Source organism: Narcine bancroftii, unplaced genomic scaffold (assembly GCF_036971445.1).
Source record: "Narcine bancroftii isolate sNarBan1 unplaced genomic scaffold, sNarBan1.hap1 Scaffold_845, whole genome shotgun sequence".
NCBI lineage: Eukaryota > Metazoa > Chordata > Chondrichthyes > Torpediniformes > Narcinidae > Narcine > Narcine bancroftii.
Window position 1 is genome coordinate 12,160 of NW_027212345.1, and position 21,656 is coordinate 33,815.

Consider the following 21,656-nt stretch of genomic DNA (forward strand, 5'->3'; position numbering starts at 1 on the left):
AGAAGAAACATGGCCATGCACACTGCATTTAACGGCTGTGCCTTTTCTGCCACTTAATTTGTCCTCCATTTGGGGTATAGGGCCTACACCTCCAAATGGAAGACACGTTAATGTCTGGCCTGAAGTGGCACCGGATGGAGGATAGAGGGCTCAAAAGCCAGATTGTCCAGCTAATCTCGGAGGATCTTTCCTGGACCCAACACATGAAGAAAGCACGTCAGCGCCTCTACTTCCTCAGGAGTTTGTGGAGGTATGGTATTACATCAGAAACCCAAGAAAATTTCTGCACGTGTGTGATGGAAAGTGAGCCACCAGCAGCACCATGGTCTAGTATGGGGACACCAATACCCCTGAGCATAAAGCCCTGCAAAAGATCGTGATCACAGCCCAGGACATTACAGGCAAAACTCTCCCCACCATCGAGATCATCTGTGATGGGTGCTTAACAAAGGGGCAACTCTCTGTCTTCCTTACAGTAGATAAAAGTTAAAGAATTTCATGTATATTACATTCTAAATGTAGCTTTACATGACAATAATGGAACCTTTACCTTTACAGGAAATGCTACCAGCAAAGAGCAACAGTAATCATTAAAGATCCACACCACCCAACACTCGCTCTGTTCTTGCTGCTATCATCAGGGAAGAGGTGCCACAAGATCTGCACCACCAGGTTCAGGAACAGCTGATACCCCTCCACCATCAGACTCCTCAACAATAAACTCTTACTTTTGCATTTTATTGATTTTTTTCCTCTGTATTGCAGTCAGTTTGTTTACATTTCTCTATTTGTTTATATGTGTACATTATGTACAATTTTTTTGCACTACCCATAAGTGGTAATTCTGCCTTGCGGACAGGAAAAAGAATCTTAGGGTTGTATGTGATGTCATTGTGGTGATGTTTCCTCCATTGTATATAGTTATGATTGAGTACTATATATATATGGAGCTGGCCTGGCCACTAATGACGCATACCCTATGATTCCTCCCCTCTGGTCCTAGGCCATAAAGGTCGAGCCACCTCTACTTTCCCGCCATTACTATACCTGGATCCAGGCCAGCAAGGTTCTTCTGTACATTAAAGCCTAATGTTCCCTCTGCCTAGTCTTTGTGGTTACTGGTAGTGCACTTCATCATGTATGTACTCTGACAATAAATCCAAAATCTGAAAATCTGTAGGGTGAAATTAGGCTTGTGTAGCAATTGTGTCACAGTGCAAAATTAAGAACGAGAAAATGATCAGACATAGTCGAGTCAAAGTTCAGTAAAAGTTGTTTACTCAAACAATCACATGCAGCTTTTTAAAACCCCACGCGTTCCAAATAATGTCATCACATTGTGACGTCATGACATCACTCAGAACCTCCCGACCCGGTTCAATTAAGCCTCCGATGAGCTGCTACAAGGTACCACACCCCCCCCCCCTCGAACCAGCAGTAAGAGACTAAACCTCTGGTGCCATTACCGTCCACCGCTCTTGGGTGGTCATCCGTGTCTTCACATCAAGGGTCGTGGCAAGGGCCGATCAAGGTCAAGGGTTAGTTGGTCAATCGTAAATGTCTCTGGATGCTCCCCAATGTCCAGTACTCAAGTTGTACAATTGTTTTGTAGCACTGTGAAGGTGCCCTCATATGACCGCTGTAAGGGTGGCCCGTGTACACCTCTATGCACAAACACACAAACTCACAGTCCTGCAGTTCCTTTGGGATGAAGGATGTCATTGTTCCATACCTTGACATGGGAACTGGGGCCAATTTTCGCATAGTTTCCCTAAGTCTTCAGTTGGTGGCTTCTCCTGTCTGCATGCTGCAGGCACAAACTCCTCAGATACAATGAACAGGGCACGAAAACCAACTCTGCTTATGAGGAGTTGAGATCCTCCTTGGGTGCCGTTCTTATCCCAAAGATTATCCAGGGCAGCTCTTCCGCTCAATCAGGTCCATGGAGGCGGACCATCAGCGCAGCCTTCATGTGCCTATGGAACCGCTCCACCAAGCCATTCGACTGCGGGTGGTAAGCTATTGTGTAATAGAGCTGCATTGCCAGCTTTTGTGACAAAACATCCCAGAGTGCAGAGGTAAACTGTGGACTTCTGTCGAAGGTGACATGTGTGGATAGGCGAACCGAGACACCCAGGCAAAAATAAAAGCTTTGGCGCATTAATCCGTCAAAGGAACCGCCTCCGGCCACCTAGTGAATCTATCGATGACCGTTAACAAGTACCTAGACCCTCGTGACACTGGAAGTGAGCCAACAATGTGGACATGCACATGGACAAATCTGCGCTCCAGTCGCTAGAAAAGCTGAACTGGCGCCTTCACGTGCCTTTGTGCTTTAACAGATTGACAGTCCGTGCATGTCTGCCCAGTATGTGACCTACTTTTTGAATCCATGCCATACAAACTTGTCAGCTATCAGGCAGACTGTCACTCGAATGGAGGGGTGGGACAGTGCATGAATGGCATCAAAAATGCAATGTCTCCATGCAGCAGGGACGATAGGGCGAGGCTGACCTGTGGAAATATTGCATAGGAGAGTGATACCTTGCAGCCCAAAAGCTATATCCTTGAGTTGCAGGCTCATGACAGCAGTTCTATATGCTGGGAGTTCATCGTCCTAGCACTGAGCTTTGGTGAACACCATGTCATCTACACCCAGAGAGAGCGGGCACGTTCTGCTTGAATGAAGGAGTGGGAGAGGGCATCAGCCACTACATTACTCTTACTGCAGATTTTTTAATCATGGTTGAAAACTCAGATATGTAAGATAGGTGATGTTGCTGGTGGGTTGACCAGGGATCTGATGCCCTTGTGGTCAATAAACACCATCGAATGTACTGTATTTTGTTTCCGGAGTGTGCAGATGCCTACTAAAAAATGCTAGAGGCTTCCATTGTCCATTGGTGTACTGTTCCAAGACCCTGCCTACTGCCACGTCATGCATATCTATCATCGAAGTAGTTGGTGCATCCATTTGTGGATGGTCCTGCAATGTTGCCTTCACTACGCCATCTTTGATCTGCTGGAATGCTACCTTTGTCCACTTAAGTTCTTTCGCATCACTGGACATGAGGTCGAAGAGGGGTTTCATAAAATGAGCTGCAGTGGATAGAAAGCAATGATAAAAATTGACCATCCCCACAAATTCCTAGAGTCCTTTGATGGTATCAGGCCTCACGAATTTGAGGATGGCTTCCACCTCGCTAGGCAATGGAACAATACCGCGGCTACTGAGTTGATGTCCCAAGAACTCAATAGAGGACTGTCCGAATTTGCACTTGGCAGGGTTCACAGTTAGCCCGAACTCCTGTAGGCGGCAGCACAGTAAACGCCGATGTTGCAGGTGCTCTTTGTGGGAGTGGCTAGTGATGAGTATGGAAAAAAAGAAGTCCATGCTGCTCCCACTGCATCCATCAGTCACTGGAATATTTGTGCAGCATTTTTGAGCCCAAAAGGCATTCTCAAAAATTCAAAGAGGCTGAATGGTGTTATGATGGCATTCTTGGGCACATCCTCCGGGTTTATAAGTATTTGGTATTACCCACGCAACAAGTCAATTTTAGAAAACATCCTGGCCTCATGAAAATTAGCTGAAAAGTCCTGTATATGGGGCACAGGATAGCAGTCTGTAGTAGTAGTGTGGATAAGATGCCTGTAATCCCTTGTATATGTTGAATACCAATGGGTTTGGGGGGTGGGTAGAGGGGAGGGAGGGAAAGGGGGGAAAAAAAAGGGAGAAAAGGTTACTGTTTAAATTTAATGAGAAACGTTTGTACATATTTTGGTTGACATGATTCACAGCGTGAAATATTTTTTTTAATTAAAAAAAAGAGATGCCTGTAATCCCCGCAAGGTCTCCAGCCTCCCATGGCTTTGGGCACCATATGTAGCGGGGAAGCCCATGAGCTATCAGACCTGTGTATGATTCCAAGTTCCTCCATTTTGTGGAACTCTTGTTTTGCAAGCTGCAACTTGTCGGGTGGCAGGGGTCGGGCTTGGGGATGTAGAGGAGGTCCTTAAATGACGATGTGGTGTGCAACGCCATGTTTGGGTGTGGCAGTAGAGAATTGGGAAGTGACAATGTCTAGAAACTCTGCAAGAAGTTTGGCGAATTCATTGTTTGAGTACTCCATGGCGTCTAGGAGCAGTGCAGGAAGTTTGGCTTTTCCAAAGCAGAAAGTCTGGAATGTTGTGGTGTTCACCAACTGGCGCCCTTTTAAGTCCACCATTGGTGAGTGGGCTCTGAAGAAGTCAGCACCCAGCAAGAGCCAAGACACAATGGCAAGAATGAACTTCCATGTGAAATTATTGTCACCAACTTATTGTCTCAGGGGTATAATCTGTGTGCCGTACGTACGAATCAAACTGTTATTTACTGCAGTGAGCATTGGACCTGCATTCCTGGTACAGGTGTCAAATCCCGAAGGAGAAAGGAAACTAACCTCTGCACCTGTTTCAACTAGGAATTTGTGCTGGGGAAGTTCAACTCAGATGTAGAGTAGACTGTTATGGTGGCTAGCCGCCGGAGCTATTGTCAGGAGAGTCATGCTTGTCCGGGGGAATGCCCACCCTCATCACCAGTACTTTTGGAGCCTGGCCCTTTGGGTATGATGCAGCACTATCCTCTGTGAGCCTTGCACTTTGCTGTTTCGCACGCCACAGAATTTCTGTACAGATGGCCACTGTTCAAGGGTTATCAAAGTCCTCGTCAGCCAAAATGAGGCGAATGTCTTCTGACATATGCTCTAAAAACAACTGCTCGAAGAGCAATCAAGGCCTATAGCCGTCTGCCAGTGCCAACTCCGAAGGGGTGCAGTCGCCCAGACCAACTTGCTCATGTCGAGATAGACCAAAAATCTGGAGACGTAGGGCTTTTATCGCTTCATATATGCTGAGAGCTGGTGGGTCCCGAAGGAAATCCACTACTCGACTGGCTGTGTCCTGGTCAAGGGCATTTACCACTTCTATCTTGCAAATGTGGAACTGCACCTCAGCCTGCCCAAACCGAACTTCAGGTTGAGTGGTGCTAGGTCTGCTTTGTTCATGAATGAGTGAGACAAACACCAGGCTGAGTCGAAATCAGGGTTCTTTGTTCTTTATTACCGGATTGTAACACTTGCGACTAACCATGTTAGTCGGAGAATGCATTCTGCCGTTATCAGCAAAATGGTGATTTTTTATACCCTTGGATATGTGCTTAGAACATCATCATATCATTACTTGTCCAATGACTAAAACTGTTGCTATCCTTTCCCTGCTAGCTTCCTGCCTCTCAATCCATCAATGTCTCTCTTATCTTGTAAGTACAAGGATGCATTCACATCTTGTTACAGCCCTGCACATTCCCATCTCATGATGTTTTACCTAACAGGAGTACAAGGACACCTCCCCTTCTTGTTACAGCCCTGTACAGGGTAACTCCTTACACATTCCCATCTCATGATGTTTTACCTTACAATCCCTCCTTTGTCCTCTTTAGAGGACAATCTCGCCCTGACTATGCTACCACCGCGTTACATTAGTTCGCCTATTATTGCCAAGCTCTATACGGGTTCTGTTCACAGGGCAGTTCGGCTGGTGGGCGAGGGCTCCCCCAACCCTCCTTTGCGTACACCCCCCATCCGTCACCCCGATCCCATTGCCCGTTTACAAGTTTCATCCCATTTGCCCCCAAGCAAAAAACTAGCTAACCCCCCGTACATTAGTAAATTCCCAAGTTAACATATGGTCTACAATCTAATTCATAATACTTGTTCTACAATCTGATTAATAATGTTTGTGTTACAATCAATGTTATAATATTTGTTCTACAATCAAGGTTATAATATTTAGGTTACAAGCAAGGTTAAAATTATATGTGTAACAATCTAATTCACAATCCCTCCTTCCCATCACATTCCCCTTCAGACTCCAGATCGATCTCAGCAACTTTCTCCGCCTCCTGTAATGTGAGATAGTCTTGCTCCACAGCCTGCACAGCTTGATATTTCGGAGGCAGTTCATCACGGTCAGCAAAGGCTCTCTCTATGGTCCTCGTGACCAGCGTTCGAATGCATGGAATACAACAACAGCCACAAGTGATAAAAATTGATACAGAAATGAACAAACCCAGCAAAAGTTGTCCTAACAATGTGCTCCATCTCCCAAACACTCCCTGTAACCAGGATAAAACAGGATTGGAGACTCCAGACTGGGCTTTTAATTCTTTCGCCAATGCCCTAAGTTTCGTTAACCCCTTGAGTAAAACTGCTGTCCCTGTCAGGCACTCATGTGGCGTTTTCCCTGCTAATAGTAGGTCGTCTACATACTGAATCAGTGTAACATCTTCCGGGAGCTTTAATTTCATTAGGATTTCGCTAAGGGCCTGATTGAACAGTCCTGGACTGTCCTTATAACCCTGAGGTAATCTAGTGTATGTGTACCGATGTGCTTGGTAAGTGAAAGTGAACCAGTCTTGGCATTCCTCAGCTAATTTCAAGCAGAAGAATGCGTTTGCCAGATCAATGACAGTATAGTATTCGTGCTCCGGACTCAGAGCCCTAAGTGCTACATATGGGTCTGGGACTGGTCTCCCGATGGTCTTGGTAGCCAAGTTAATCTCCCGGAGGTCGTGTACCATCCTCCAGTCTTTTCTACCCTGTTTGGGAACAGGCATGATGGGCGTGTTCCACATACTGTCAGGTGCCGCCCTTAAAACCCCTGACTCCATTAACCCTTCTATCGTTCCTTTAATACCCTCCTCCTGACTGGGCGACAAGCGGTATTGTTTTCTCCATATTGGTTTCTGCCCGGGGTTGGCCAATTCTAGAAATACCTCTCCTTTTATTACTCCCACATCATAGGGCCCCGTTGTCCATATATGTGGACTCAGATTAGAAAGATATTTGTCTGAGTCTCTGTGATCAATATTTTCTCCTTCTATGGCTCGGTCTCTTTCTACTTTCTCATTCACAACCTGGTCCCATGCTTCAATATTCAGTCTGACAAATTTTCCTCCCTCTGAGGTGGAATATCCCGGGATTTCTGTCTGCCTGTATTCACACCCTATCGCTTCCTTTACCATCGGACCCAGCTGTCGAGCGTGATGATCTTTGGCAATACCCAAGGTCACATGAGGCACACTTTCTACTCCTAAGCAGAACCACTCCATTTGTTCTTCTGTCATGACAACCATAGCAGCTATTCCCTCCTTACCTACAAAGATAAATGGACAATGTATCGTTTCTGTCTTCCCTTCTTTTAGAGAGTCCCACCTCTCCTCATATTCCTGGTCCAGGTGGATGGTGTAGTTTAATGTAACATGCATAGGATCTAGTGGATAATGGTAATCCCCATACCGAGGAATACTGGCCCTCCACTCAAAAAACTGTTTAATCAGCCCTGGGCCTGGTTCATCATACAGTAGCCGACTCCAGAAAATACTAACCTCCACAGAGTCTTCTGAAGCGTTAGATGGGGTCATTACTATAAACTGTCCTCCCCTTCTTATTGTATCCCCTGGGTATGTTAACCGAAGGCCCTTCTCAGAACATTGTATGGTTATTCCTAGTTTGGTAAGAATGTCCCTTGCTAATAAATTAATGGGGCAACTTGGCACAACCAGGACAGGCGTTTTAACCCTTTGTCGTCCAAATGTCATGTCGATGTTATCTGTATAGGGCTGTGTTTCCCTTATCCCGGAGAATCCTATTGTAGATAATGTTTTGCCCGAAAATGTGCTCCCTGGGGGTTTTTTAATCACTGTCGTAACTGCTGCCCCTGTGTCAACCATAAATTCAATTTTTTCTCCATTTACCGTCCGCCAAATTTTTGGTGGCTCCCAGGGAGGCGTGATTTTTGATTCTCCTGGGCACCGTCAATAATCAAATTCAGCACCTTCCTCAATATAGTCATTACACTGAGGTGCCTGGACTTGTTGATCACTCTGCCACCCCCCGATTCTCTGGGGCCCATCAATGTGTCCACCCCTACCCCTTGCTTGTCCTCTTAAGTTTCCTCCTCTTCCCCGATAGCCTCTAATAGAGGGTAATCTTTTTCCCCTTGCTCTCCCAGCCTCCGGACAGTTCCGCTGGTAGTGTCCAGGATTTTGGCAGTACCAGCATACTACATGTTCCCCTCTATACATTGTACCTAGCTGTCTTTCCCAACCATTTCTTACTTGGGGTCCCGGATTTATCACTGGCCCCATGACCTGTGGGACTATCTGTTGGGCCGCTAATTTAACCCCTATATGTTCTATGGCTTTCACCAATTTATCGGTTGTTTTGTCCACCTCCTTCTGGGACGCACTTTCTGACTTAGCATGCTCTGATTGACGATGTCGTTTGATTGCATGTGTCAGGTGTCTTTTCCACAAATCCTCTGACATTGTCTCTAATCCCACAATGTCCCTTAATTTTGCTTGAACCGTAGCAGGTAGTCCGTTTATTATCCCATTACGAAAGTGAGCCCTTCCTAAGGGGCTGTGGTCGGGTCTTTCTCCAGTCCCTGTTTCCCATAAGTCCCATGCTCGAGTGAAATACTCGTGTGCAGTCTCTCCTTCCTTTAGTTGAAGGGTTACCAAGGCATCCAAACTATAGGGTGTAGGAAATGTTTCTCTAAGTGCTTCCCAAAATTTATTCCGAAGTGGGTTAAATTCTATTTCATCCCCCAATTTACTGCTTCTTACAATTTTCTCTATTTGCTTCAGGGCCCCTTCTGCCTTTAATTTTATCATGATAGTTCTGACATCTGCGAGTGCTAATTGTTCTTGGCAGGTTTCTCGCTCAAAACAAGAAATCCATGGACTAGCCCCATTACTCAACGGAGGTAGTTTTTTCATTAAACTCTCTAAGTCCATTCGTGACCAGGGTACATATTTTTGAGTTCCCCGTCCCGTGATCAGTAATGGGCATTGATATCTCAATTTTGGGGATTTCTGCTCCTTCTTTACTCTTGGCATGCATTTATTTATCCCACCTTGTTCTGACTCTTCTTCGTCACTGTCACTGTCCCTATCAGCTTCCAATGTCTCAGGGTCAAAGGTATATTGGTCACGTTCATCTCTAAGATAATCTTTTCGGCCATAGTTTAGTTGTTTCACATCTTTCTCTTTTGTCCTAACTATGTCCAGGTAGGCATGTCTATTTTTCTCCCTCCCGAGTCTTTTCCTTCTACTTTCCTCCCATGGTGGATCGTATCTCGTTTCCTCTTCTGTACTACACTTTTCGTCCTTTACTCCTATTACCATTCCTTCAGCTTTAATTTCTCCTGACAGTGTTGTAGTTATCTTTTCCACTTCCTTAAATACACCTACCATTAATTCTTTTTGATCCTCACTGATCTGCCCCAGCACATTAATATCTCTGTTTAAGTTTTTAATGTTATCCTGAACCTTTTTCATGTTCCATTTCTGTATCTCTAACTCCTTTTCTATTTTCTTGGACTCCAGAGGGGTCTCTACATCTATTACTCCCCCTTCTATTTTTATTAAAGGGGCCTGTACCTCGTCTGATGTGTCCCTATTCCCGAGGTTCTTGTCACACCCCAGTGTCTCAATATCTGGATATAAGGGACGTGACTCCAGGATCCCATCTGGGGTGCCAGGGGCACCTTTTGACGCCACATATGTATAGGGCGGGGGTCTACAAGCTATTTCTACAGGGGCAGTAACAGGTGGGTTACCAGGGAGACCAAATTCTTCAAATAGAGCTAGGACATCGCGATACTGAATCTCCTTGTCTCTCACCCTCTTTTTTGCTGACTCGCGATTAAAGATTTTGTTTTCTGTGTCCCGTTTTGTTTCTTCCAGCTTGTCTAAGACTCTACGTTTTAAAATTTTGTTTCCCTCACCTGTCAGGAACATCTCAGTGCCCCCGGGTAACCAACCCCTCTTCCTCCAGCGGTCTACACATTTTCGGAGCATTTTTTGTTTTTCCAATGCCGCATTACTGGTATTTCGCTCCTCTAATTCCTGATTAATTTCCTTAATAACTTGGTCAAAAGTCTTAGCAGGGAACTGTACAGCCATAGCTGCGGGACCGCTTTCTAATGCCTGTTTTAATTTAGGTTCTTGTCCGTTTAGGGGATCTATGTCAACGAAAATTGCTTTTAAAAATGTCTCCTTGCAAGCTGGATGACTAATATCTTTTAAAGGAACAGTCTCTAAGTCTTGTCCTCCAATTGACTTCAGACTGTCCTGTATACTCTGATTGCTCGTTTTCCACTCTCTGTTTTCCCAAAGGGGTCTGAAAGTTAAATTACAACTAGAAAACCAAATATTTGGGCTATACTTTTGTCCTGTTTCCCTGTACCAATCTATGAATTTATGTAACTTTATCTCCTTGGTGATGTTGGGAATACCCTCATTTAACTTATCAAAAGTATTTCGAATAAACCGGGTGTCTCTTAGGAGTTTATCAACTTTTTCATTAATATCTCCTACCTGATCCGGACACAGCTGTCGCAGCCTTCTGTCGTCGTTCTTGTTCACCAGGCAGGCGTCCCTGAGTACTTTTTTTGTTGTCTCAAGGTCTCTAGTGTCTGCTGTGGTATTCCACCACGGCGAATTGGGGAAATAAATTCTTAACTTCTCAAGTGTACAGACATTATCATACCTACCGGACATTTATAAGTCAGTCTCTCAGATACAATTGAGGCCAATAAGCCTGAACCTTTGTTTTCTTTCAAAGCCCAACCTTCACGTGGGAGATTTCTCCTCTTAATAACCAGTTTAGGGCAGAAAACTCAGGTCCTCAATTGTTTATAGACCACCTTCTCACTCTATTGGACTTTGCAACGACACAATAAAGACTTTTAAACTCTAGTAGTTTCTTGCGAAGCACTTAATAAATGTCATTCAAACACTTTAAGGACTTTTATCTTGTCTGTAATCACTTACGTGTTACAATCCTGGCATGCGACCTTCAATTGTGGTCGTCTAATTTGTCCGATCTCCAGTTCTTACTGACAATCATAAAGATTTTAAAAAAAAAGAGAATTTTGTTAAAACAGGCTTCTCTGGACCTTTTTATCAGCCGGCTGAGATGATTGTCAGAAAAAACAGAAACCGTCGTCCAGTGTTCACTCACCCATCACGTCGGGGTCACCAAATTGTTAGGTCTGCTTTGTTCATGAATGAGTGAGACAAACACCAGGCTGAGTCGAAATCAGGGTTCTTTGTTCTTTATTACCGGATTGTAACACTTGCGACTAACCATGTTAGTCGGAGAATGCATTCTGCCGTTATCAGCAAAATGGTGATTTTTTATACCCTTGGATATGTGCTTAGAACATCATCATATCATTACTTGTCCAATGACTAAAACTGTTGCTATCCTTTCCCTGCTAGCTTCCTGCCTCTCAATCCATCAATGTCTCTCTTATCTTGTAAGTACAAGGATGCATTCACATCTTGTTACAGCTCTGCACATTCCCATCTCATGATGTTTTACCTAACAGGAGTACAAGGACACCTCCCCTTCTTGTTACAGCCCTGTACAGGGTAACTCCTTACACATTCCCATCTCATGATGTTTTACCTTACAGTGGTCCAAAAGACAGGCAGTTTGAGCAAAACCGCTGCGTTGTCCATGTTGGGTCCAAGATCCGTTTGATCACATCGGGGTCATCAATGTAGCAACTGTGTTGCAGTGCAAAACGAAGAACGAGAAAATGATCAGATGTAGTCGAGTTGAAGTTCAGTAAGCTTTTTAAAATCCCACGTTCCAAGTGACATCATTGCATTGTGATGTCATGACGTCACTCTGAACCTCCCAAGCTGGTTCGATTAAGCCTCCAGTGAGCCGCTACACTTGAGATTATTTAAAAATAGCATATACTTGGCAGGCGTTGCTTCCATGTATTCTACAGAACAGAAAAAAAAGTATCATTCAACAATTAATGGGAATCTGAACTTACTGCATGAAAATATAATACATATCATACAAACAGCCATATTTAAAAATACTTGGAAGAGCACTTTTGGTTCCAAAACTTGCTGCACTATTAACCATGATTCCACTGGGGAATTAGACTCCTTTAGACACAAAATGTTTGGGACAGAGACAATTTTTTTCCTTTATTTGCCCCTGTGCTCCACAGTTTTAAATTTGTAATCAAACAATTCACATGTAATTAAAGTCCACATTCCTGATTTTATTCAAGGTTATTTATATATATTTTGGTTTGACCGCATAGAAATTACAGCACTTTTTATACATAATCTCCCATTTCAGAGCACCATAATGTTTGGGACATTTGGCTTCACAGGTGTTTGATTACTCAGGTTTAATTGCTTCATTGGTGCAGGTGTAAGAGAGCTAGGCTTGCTTCTAAGCTTTTGATCACCTTTGTAGTCTGTAGTTGCCATTTTTCAGCATGAGGACCAGAGTTGTCCCAATGAAAGTCAAAAAAGCCTTTTTGAAGCTAAAAAGCAAGAATAAAATAGAAAGAGACACCATCAAACCTTAGGATCACCAAAATCAATAGTTTGGAACTTAGTTAAGAAGAAAGAGCATACTGGTTACCTCAGTCATTGCAAAGGGATTGGTATTCCAAGGAAGACCTCCACTGTTGATGACAGAATTCCCATCAGAAAAAAGAAAATCCCCAAATGCATGTTTGGCAGATCAGAAACATTCTTCAGGAGGCAAACGTGGAATGCCAATGACCACTGTCCACAGAAGATTTCATGAACAGAAATAGAGGCTACACTGCCATATGCTAACCATGTTAAAAGTGGTATGCTTTGGATTTTGGGAAGTTCTTTTATGCCTCCACCCTTTGCTCTTCTCTGATACAGGTTAATCCTGGTCTCATTTGTCCACAAGATCTTTTTTCCAGAATTCTACAGGCTCTTTTAAATACTTATTTGCAAACTGTTATCTAGCCATTCTTTCTGTGGCTCACTAATGTTTTGCATCTTGTAGTGCGGCCTTGTAATATCAATTAATGAAGTCTTCTGCAGAGAGTAGTCATTGATATATCCACACCTGACTCCTGAAGAGGGAGGTGGGACATATGATTGGGAAATTTTATTCATCATGATGAGAATTCTTCAGCATCGGCAGTGGAGATCTTCCTTGGAATACCAGCCCCTTTGCAATGACTGAGCTCATTAATATGCTCTATCTTCTTAATGATGTCCAAAACATTATGATACCCTGAAATGAGGGGACTAGGTATAAAAAGTGCTGTAAAGTCTACATGGTCAAACCAAATTATATATAAATAAGCTTCAATAAAATCTGGAAAGTGCAGATTACATGTGAATTGTTTAATTATAAATTTAAAACTGTGAAGCACAGGGGAAAATAAAAGAAAAACTTGTCTGTTCCAAACATAATGAAGGCCACTGTACATCAATGGCTCTGGAACAGATCAGAGACCACCCTTGTTTGTTGGCTAATCTGCACATTCCGTAATATCTGTCACAACACTAACTTCCACAAGACTATGATATACTGACATATACTATAAACCAATGGTTCTCAACCTTTTTCTTTCCACTCACATCCCACTTAAGTATTCCCTATGCTATAGGTGCTCTGTGATTAGTAAGGGATTGCTTAAAGTGGGATGTGAGTGCAAAGAAAAAGTTTGAAAATCACTGTTTTAATCATACCTAATTGACTCATTATGTGCACGGTTTCATAACTCCAAAGGAAATGGGCCAATGACAATTTTTCTTAAGCAAAATATTTCAGTAACAATTGGGTCTAGAGCAGTGGTTCTCAACCTTCCCTTCCCACTCACATACCACCTTAACCACCTTACTAATCACAGAGCACTGATGGCATAGGGATTACTTAAAATGGTATGTGAGTGGAAAGAAAAAGTTGAGAACCACTGCTAGAAATCCTCCAACTCCCACAACTATCTGGATTACAATTCCTCACACCTTGTCCCCCTGCAAGGATTCCATCCCCTTCTCTCAATTTCTCTGTCTCTGCCCTATCTGTCCCCAAGATGAGGTCTTCCAGTCCATAGCTTCTGAAATGTCTGCCTTCTTAAACAAACGTGGCTTCCCCTCCACCACTATTGACTCAGCCCTCACCCACATTTCCTTCATTTCCCACATAACTGCCCTGACCCCCTCTGCCCCCAGACACAACCAACATAGAATTCCCTCATCCTCACCTACCACCCCACCAGCCTCCGCATCCAACACATCATCCACCAGAATTTCTGGCACACTGCAAGATCCTATCATCAGACACATCTTTTCCACTTCTCCTCTCTCTGCCTTCCGCAGGGACCGCTCCTTCCACGACTCCCTCGTGCATTCATCCCTCCCCACCCATCGCATCTCTGGCATCTTCCCCTGTGCCTGCAGGAGATGTAACACTTGTGCCCACAACTCCTCTCTCACCATGGTCCGAGCCCCAAACGGGCCTTTCATGTGAAGCAATACTTCACTTGTACATGCAGAGGACTTATACAAGTCCGGTGCACCCTTTGTAACATTCCCTACATCAGAGAGACTGGTTGCATTCTGGGATATCGCTTCGCTCAGCATCTCTGCTCTGTTTGCAGCCAAAGCAACCTCCCAGTGGCCAACCATTTCAATTCCGGGTCACACTCCTATGGTCACATGCCTGTCAATGGCCTTATGTACTATTCCGCCCTGACCACCCGCACATTGGAGGAACAACACCTTATTTTCCATCTGGATACCGTCCAGTCAGGTGGCATAAACATTGACCACTGCTTTCTATTAAACCTGCTTGCCTTTTCTTCCCCTACCCCATTTCCTGCCTTTCCAGTTCTTTCACCAACACAGCCCTGCTTTCCACCCCCCCCCCAATGCTGCTGTCCCCTCCCCCCTTCTCCATCTGTCATCTCCTACCCTGCCAACCCACCCCTTCCCCCTCCCACTCTTTTGTTCTGACGCTTGTGGGCATTTTCTCACAATTTGTTGAAGGGCTCAAGCCTGAAACGTCAGTTATGTATTTCCGCCTTTGCTGCATAAAGGACACTCTTCGTCCTGCTGAGTTTCTCCATGGTGTCCACAGAATTTTGTGATTTACAAGACTATCACCACATAAACATAATTTTTTTTCATTCCTTTTAATCAGGATGTGATATCACTGACAAGACCAGTATTTATGGCCCATCTCAAATGATCAATTAGTTATGTCAAAGTAACTTGCTGTGCATCTGGAATCAATAAAGAGGCTTCATCAATTAAGGGTAGCAGCTCTCCATTCCTGTGGTGGTACACCACCGGCCTACTGCAGGGGGCAACCTCTGGTCCTGCAGGAGTGTAAGGGGACAGGACAACACCTGGACGGCTGTCAATCAGTCGGCCTGAAGGGATCAAGCCCCACCCGGTCGGGTGTCAATCACCCTCCAGGATATAAGCCTGCGCCGGCCTCTCGAGGCCTCACTCAGAGTTGCAGCAGCCACAGCCAGCCTGGCTCTGTGGAAGTCTTTGTGGATTAAAGTCTGTTGTATCCTCAACATCCATTGGAGCACTTACACCCCTAACGTCGAAGTACTCGAGATGGCAGAGGTCGACAGCATCGAGTCCACGCTGCTGAAGATCCAGCTGCGCTGGATGGGTCACGTCTCCAGAATGGAGGACCATCGCCTTCCCAAGATCGTGTTATATGGCGAGCTCTCCACTGGCCACCGTGACAGAGGTGCACCAAAGAAAAGGTACAAGGACTGCCTAAAGAAATCTCTTGGTGCCTGCCACATTGACCACCGCCAGTGGGCTGATATCGCCTCAAACCGTGCATCTTGGCGCCTCACAGTTTGGCGGGCAGCAACCTCCTTTGAAGAAGACCGCAGAGCCCACCTCACTGACAAAAGGCAAAGGAGGAAAAACCCAACACCCAACCCCAACCAACCAATTTTCCCTTGCAACCGCTGCAATCGTGTCTGCCTGTCCCGCATCGGACTTGTCAGCCACAAACGAGCCTGCAGCTGACGTGGACTTCTTACCCCCTCCATAAATCTTCGTCCGCGAAGCCAAGCCAAAGAAGAACAAAGAAAGAAAGAACAGTCTTTATCTTTGTGTGTGTCTGATTCTGGCTAACAGTGCACCACAGCTCCTGAAAGGGATAAATGAGCAAGGTGAGTTCTTAATATCAGAAAATGCTGCAATCAAGCAGCATTTGCAGAAAGAGAAACGATTTACTTTTCAGATGGAAGATTCCAGCTGTATTTTGATATTCACTAAAATTGCAAAGTCAATCTAGCAGTTTTGAGGTCATAACAAGCCATATAATTTTACAACTCCGAGTCATTAATGAGATTGGACCTCATTTTTTTCTGTTATTGGACTGTTAAAACAGTCTTCTGAGTTGATAATTTGATAATTTAATCACTGCACCACGAATGTGTCACTTCTAATTATGCTTGAGAATGAAAATCACACTTTAAAACCATACATAACTAGGAAGCTGGAATAAAACAGAAAGTGTTGGGGGAAAAACTCTGTCTGGAAAAATCTGTGTAAAGAGAATTATCTATGCCAACTTGTTTCTTTTTCCCACTTTTTACACCAATAAAAAGATTTAGAGGATTATGGGCCAAACACAGACCAACAGAACAAGCTTGGGCGGACAACTTGGATAGCATGTTTCCAATCTGTAAAGCTCTAGGTGAAATATACTGTATGTACTCTGTTACATACAGAACTATGTTGACAATGTCACCATCGACAAATGTATTTTGGTGTATTCCAAACAGGAGCCCTGGATGACAAAGGAGGTCAAAATTCTTCTCAAGGATCATAACACCACCTTCAGGTTAGGCAACAGAGCACTATACAGTGCCACTAGATCTAACATGAAACAAGGCATCAGGGATGCTACAGCAGCCTATAAGAGGAAGATTGAGGATGATTTCACCAATAACGAATCACAGCGAATGTGGGAGGGCATCCAACATTTCACTATCCACAAAATCAACATAGTATGACTGTCGAAGGTGACTGTCAGCAGTGACGAGGATCTTAAGCATTTCTTTGCTCAACTTGAGGTGAAGGCAGCGGAGACTAACACAACACTCTCATCAGCCTCTAATAGCTACGTCCTCGCTGTGCAGGAGTATGATGTGAGACGGGTGTGTAGAGCGCGTCAAAAAAACCAAAGACTTGTTGATCCAAACCAAGGCTTTTATTAACTAAAAGACTGGAGCATATCCCAAGTAGGTCGACCAGTTCAGAATGACCTGGTCTGGCTAGGAGCAATCCTTTAAGACCTACCAGTAGGTGTGGCTACACTCTCAGCCAGTCACAGTCATCCTACACTACAATCTGTACATATACACATTGGTGATAGAATCTGTACTATCACAGGGTATTCAATGTGGTGAATCCAAGGAAAGCTGCTGGCCCTGATGGATGCTGAAGGAATGTGCATGCCAACTCTCTGAGGTCTTCACAAATATCTTCAACTTGTCCCTGTATAAATCCATCAACCCACCTTGTCTGAAGTCTGCCACTATCGTCCCACTGCCGAATAAGAATGTCATCAGCGGCCTCAATGACTACTGTTCAGTAGCACTTACACAGTCATCATGAAGTGCTTCAAGAGGCTGGTCTAGCAACACATAAAAACCAGCCTCCCACCCACCTTTGATCCATATCAGTTTGCCTATAGGGCAAACAGGTCTACAGTGGATGCCATTGCTACTGCTCTTCACACTGCACTGACCCTTCTTGAACACCAAGGGAGCTTTGTGAGGATGTTTTTTATAGACTTCAGCTCTGCCTTCAACACCATCAACTTGGACAGAATGGTTACAAAACTTGATAAATTAGGATTTTCCCAATCTATTTGTCTCTGGATTAAAGATTTTCTAACGAACCGTTCCCAGACATAAAATTGGCACTCATCTCTCCTCTAGCCTTATACTCAGTGCCAGCTCCCCACAAGAGTGTATATGAGCCTCATCCTCTATTCCCTCTATACCCATGATTGCGCCTGCACATATTCTACCAGCATCATCAACAAGTTGGCAGACGTCACAACAGTGACTTTTTTCAAGAGGAGACAAGACAGAGGGGCGTGGTCATGCTAATAAGCTGAACAAACGTGTTTTGAAAGACCTCTCCACAAAAAGTACTACAAAGATGGTTTAAAAGCTCAAAAACAAGAAATGTAATCATCAAAAATGGAAAAAGCAAGTATTAAACGACCAAGGCAACTGTGAACAAAAACTGAAGAAGTGACAGCTCAGCCAGGAACATTGAGTGGAAGTCTGATGAGGAGTGACTCAGCAGGGCGCTTGGGACAGACTGAAGCCAGCAGAGCTGAGGAGTTGGCTGAATGTTGGAAACTTTATGCAATTGTTTTATGAGTATGGAATCAGCGATGAGAGATATTTCAGAGAAGGTCATGGAAATTTCAAAAGTTGTGGAAGAATTAAGTGAATAAATGACTCATTCAGAGGCTGAGCTGGACAAAACAAAAGACAGTCTGAAGGCACTGGAAGAAAAAGCAAAAATATGGGACAAAGAAAAGAAAGGACTAATGGACAAAATCAACCATATGGAAAATTTTAGCAGACATAACAACGTAAGAACCATTGGACTGAGAGAAGGAATAGAAGGAAAAGATGGGGTCAGTTTCTTTGAAACATGGATTCCACAAATGCTGGAATAAAATGTTAAATGCAAAGCTGCAGATTGAAAGGGCTCACCGGACCCTTGGATCCAGAAGAACCAGCAAACAACGACTACAATAGTCCTGGTATGACTTTAAGTTACCAGGAAAGAGATGCAATCTTGGGAAGAGCATATGAATATTAAAGAAATAATAATGGCCCAGTAGTAGTGGACAATGCAAAAGTAATGTTTTTCCAGGACTTCAGCCCTGCCTTGGTCAAACAAAGAAAGGTAAAGAGACAACTCCGATCTAAAAACTTTAAATATTCAATGATTTATCCAGCAATGCTGAGGGTGGATGTCTCAGAAGATAATCAATAAATTTTCAAGAATAAAGAAGTGGAAGAATTTGTAGGATATTATGAAAAGATTAAAATCACCATCTGAAAAGACCATTTCAAAATGGGACTAACTGAAAGACGTATTTTTATTTATACTAATAGTACTAAGCCATCTTGTTTTGTTAAAAGAAAAAAAAACATTGGTTTATATGGAGAGCTTTAAAAAGACAGAAAGGTGGTAAGGAAAGCAGTGGAAACTCCAACTGGTGGAGGGGGGGGGGGGGGAGATGGCGCCCGGAGAGGAGTGATTTTAAAAGATGGCGCCAAAGGGAGGGTTTCTTCTTCAGAAGAAGAAGAACCTGCGGACTTTTTTTGTGGTACTATTGTTAATGACACCCTCAGGGCTAAGGATGTGTGTGTGTTTCTTAAAGGGGAAATGTATGTGTTGGATATTCTTTTAATAGGGAAATCTTAATACAGTATTTAGAAAATTGGGAAGATTTTACTGTTATACAATATTTGTGTGAGAAATTATATGGATAAAACACTAAAGTTTTATTCTTAATATTAATAGGTTAAACAGTCTGGTGAAGAGGAAGGAGATCTTGGCATACTTAAAGAAATTAAAAGTGGATATAATCTATTAACAGGAAACACAACTTACACCAGTGTTAATGGAAGAAACCTCAGTTTATCAAGCTGGAAGGTATGTAATAGCACATTGTAAAGTTTATGGAGAAGCATGGACCTTTATGAATATTTATGCCCCGAATTATGATGATGAAGCCTTTATGAAGGACATCTTAGAAGACAAAATATATTAGTTGAAGGAGATTTTAATTTCTGCTTGGACCCAATACTAGATAAATCAGCAAGAACAATAATGAGAGCAATAATTTGGATGCCTGACTCCAGAAACAGATGCTCTAACCCTGTGGTTTTCAAACTTTTTCATTTATGAAAGATCTAAATCTTATCGATGTATGGAGAAAATTAAATCCCACAGAAAGAGTCTGCTCGTTTTACTCAAGGGTACACGACTCACTTACAAGGATTGACTTATTTTTAATGTTTGCCCAGTTAAAAAGTACAATGCTAAAAACAGAATGTCTAGCAAGGCTTCTCCATTAATATTAATGATAGTAACAATGAAAAAGCAAGAGAATGTATATAGATGGTTTCTCAATACTACATTGCTTAAAAGAACAGACTTCTTCGAATTTATAAAGAGATATATAAATATTTTGTGAAACAAATGTCCCATCTACTAATAATAGTTTTCTGATATGGGACACACTTAAAGCATATTTAAGGGAACAATTTATATCCTATACAAAGAATCTTAAGAGGGAACATAAGGCAGAAGTAAACAGTTTGGAGAAGGATATTAAAGAATTAGAAAAAAAAAATATCAAAGAACAGGACTACAAGAAGAATACAGATTACTGGAGAATAAAAAGCTAAGATATAATACAATACAAACATATAGGACAGAAAAAGTAATATTAAAAACTAAACAACAATACAGGTACAAATCCTTTATCTGGACATCTAAAATCCGGAAAGCTCCAAAAACTGGCATTTTTTTCCTGGTGCTGGTACAGCAGAGGGAGAGAGAGAGAGAGAGAGAGAGAGAGAGAGAGAGAGAGAGAGAGAGACAGCAGCATGACTAAGTTTGGCGGCAGGGTGGGGAGGGGAGAGAGATGGCTGTGTGACTTGGGTGGGTGAAGGGAGGAGAGAGGGACAGCAGGATGACTTGGGTGGGCGGGGGGAGGAAAGAGAGACGGCAGCATGACTTGGGTGGACCAGGGGGGAGAGAGATGGCAGCGTGACTCAGGTGGATGAATACACACATTCAACAGTCAGGATCAAGGTGACACTACATGCCCCCACCCCTTGACCGGTATGGACACGGCTCTTGCTACATAACCTCAGGCTTCAGATTTTTAAGAATTTCAAATTATATTCAGGTCATAATGTACATTAAAATTATGTGTAAATACACTGAACCCCATTTTTTTCCCCAGTGGCTTGATTGTGCATCCTTGCCCTGGCCATCTGCCCATCTAGCTCCCGACGGCTGATTCTCACTCCAGTCACCTACACATCAAGCTCCAAACAACTGATCCTTGCCCTGGTTTCTTGCTCATCCAGTACCTGATGGCTGATCCTCACTCTGATCACCCACCATCGAGCTACAGATGGCCCGAACGTGGATCCTTGCCCCAGCCGCCCGTCTATCCAACACCCGATGGTTGATCCTCGCCCTGGCCTCCTGCCTAACGAGCTCCCAATGGCTCGAAGACAATGTAGATGTAAATTTACCCTTTCATATTGTTAAATTGATTTATGAAAAGTTTTATTTGTGAAATACATATGCTTGTATATAGTGTTAGATTAGTTATTGTTTGAAATTTGTGGTAGACTTAATACCAAGAAAGAGGTTTGTGTTTGGTGTTATGAGCCCAGAGGTCTCCAAAACCCAGCTGCAGTACAAATTCACCAAGACAATGGTTACTTAAACCAACATCACTTTTAATTTTCTTTAAGCATAAAAACAGGATCAAAATTTAACATATTACTATTAACTTAACTTGACCCCCTTCTAATTCTAAGTGCACGTGTATGGAATGTGTATATGTTCAGGAAACTTCTCACTTCTCTTAGTTCACCGGTATCAGGCAATTCTTATACTGTGCACAGAATTTAACATTTATGAATTTTCACCAGGCTCTGGTGCTTAAAGGTAAATGGTTACCACTCAGGAAGGTTCTTGT

The 21,656-nt window shown here is 43.3% G+C and overlaps 1 long non-coding RNA gene across 1 annotated transcript; it reads left to right on the forward strand.

Annotated features, from left to right (window-relative positions):
• Positions 1-1,416: 1,416 nt before the first annotated feature.
• LOC138751218 (uncharacterized) lies at positions 1,417-21,639 on the forward strand. The gene is made up of 3 exons (XR_011349768.1): positions 1,417-1,538; positions 19,454-19,585; positions 20,907-21,639. It is a non-coding gene; the product is annotated as an uncharacterized lncRNA (long non-coding RNA).
• Positions 21,640-21,656: the final 17 nt, after the last annotated feature.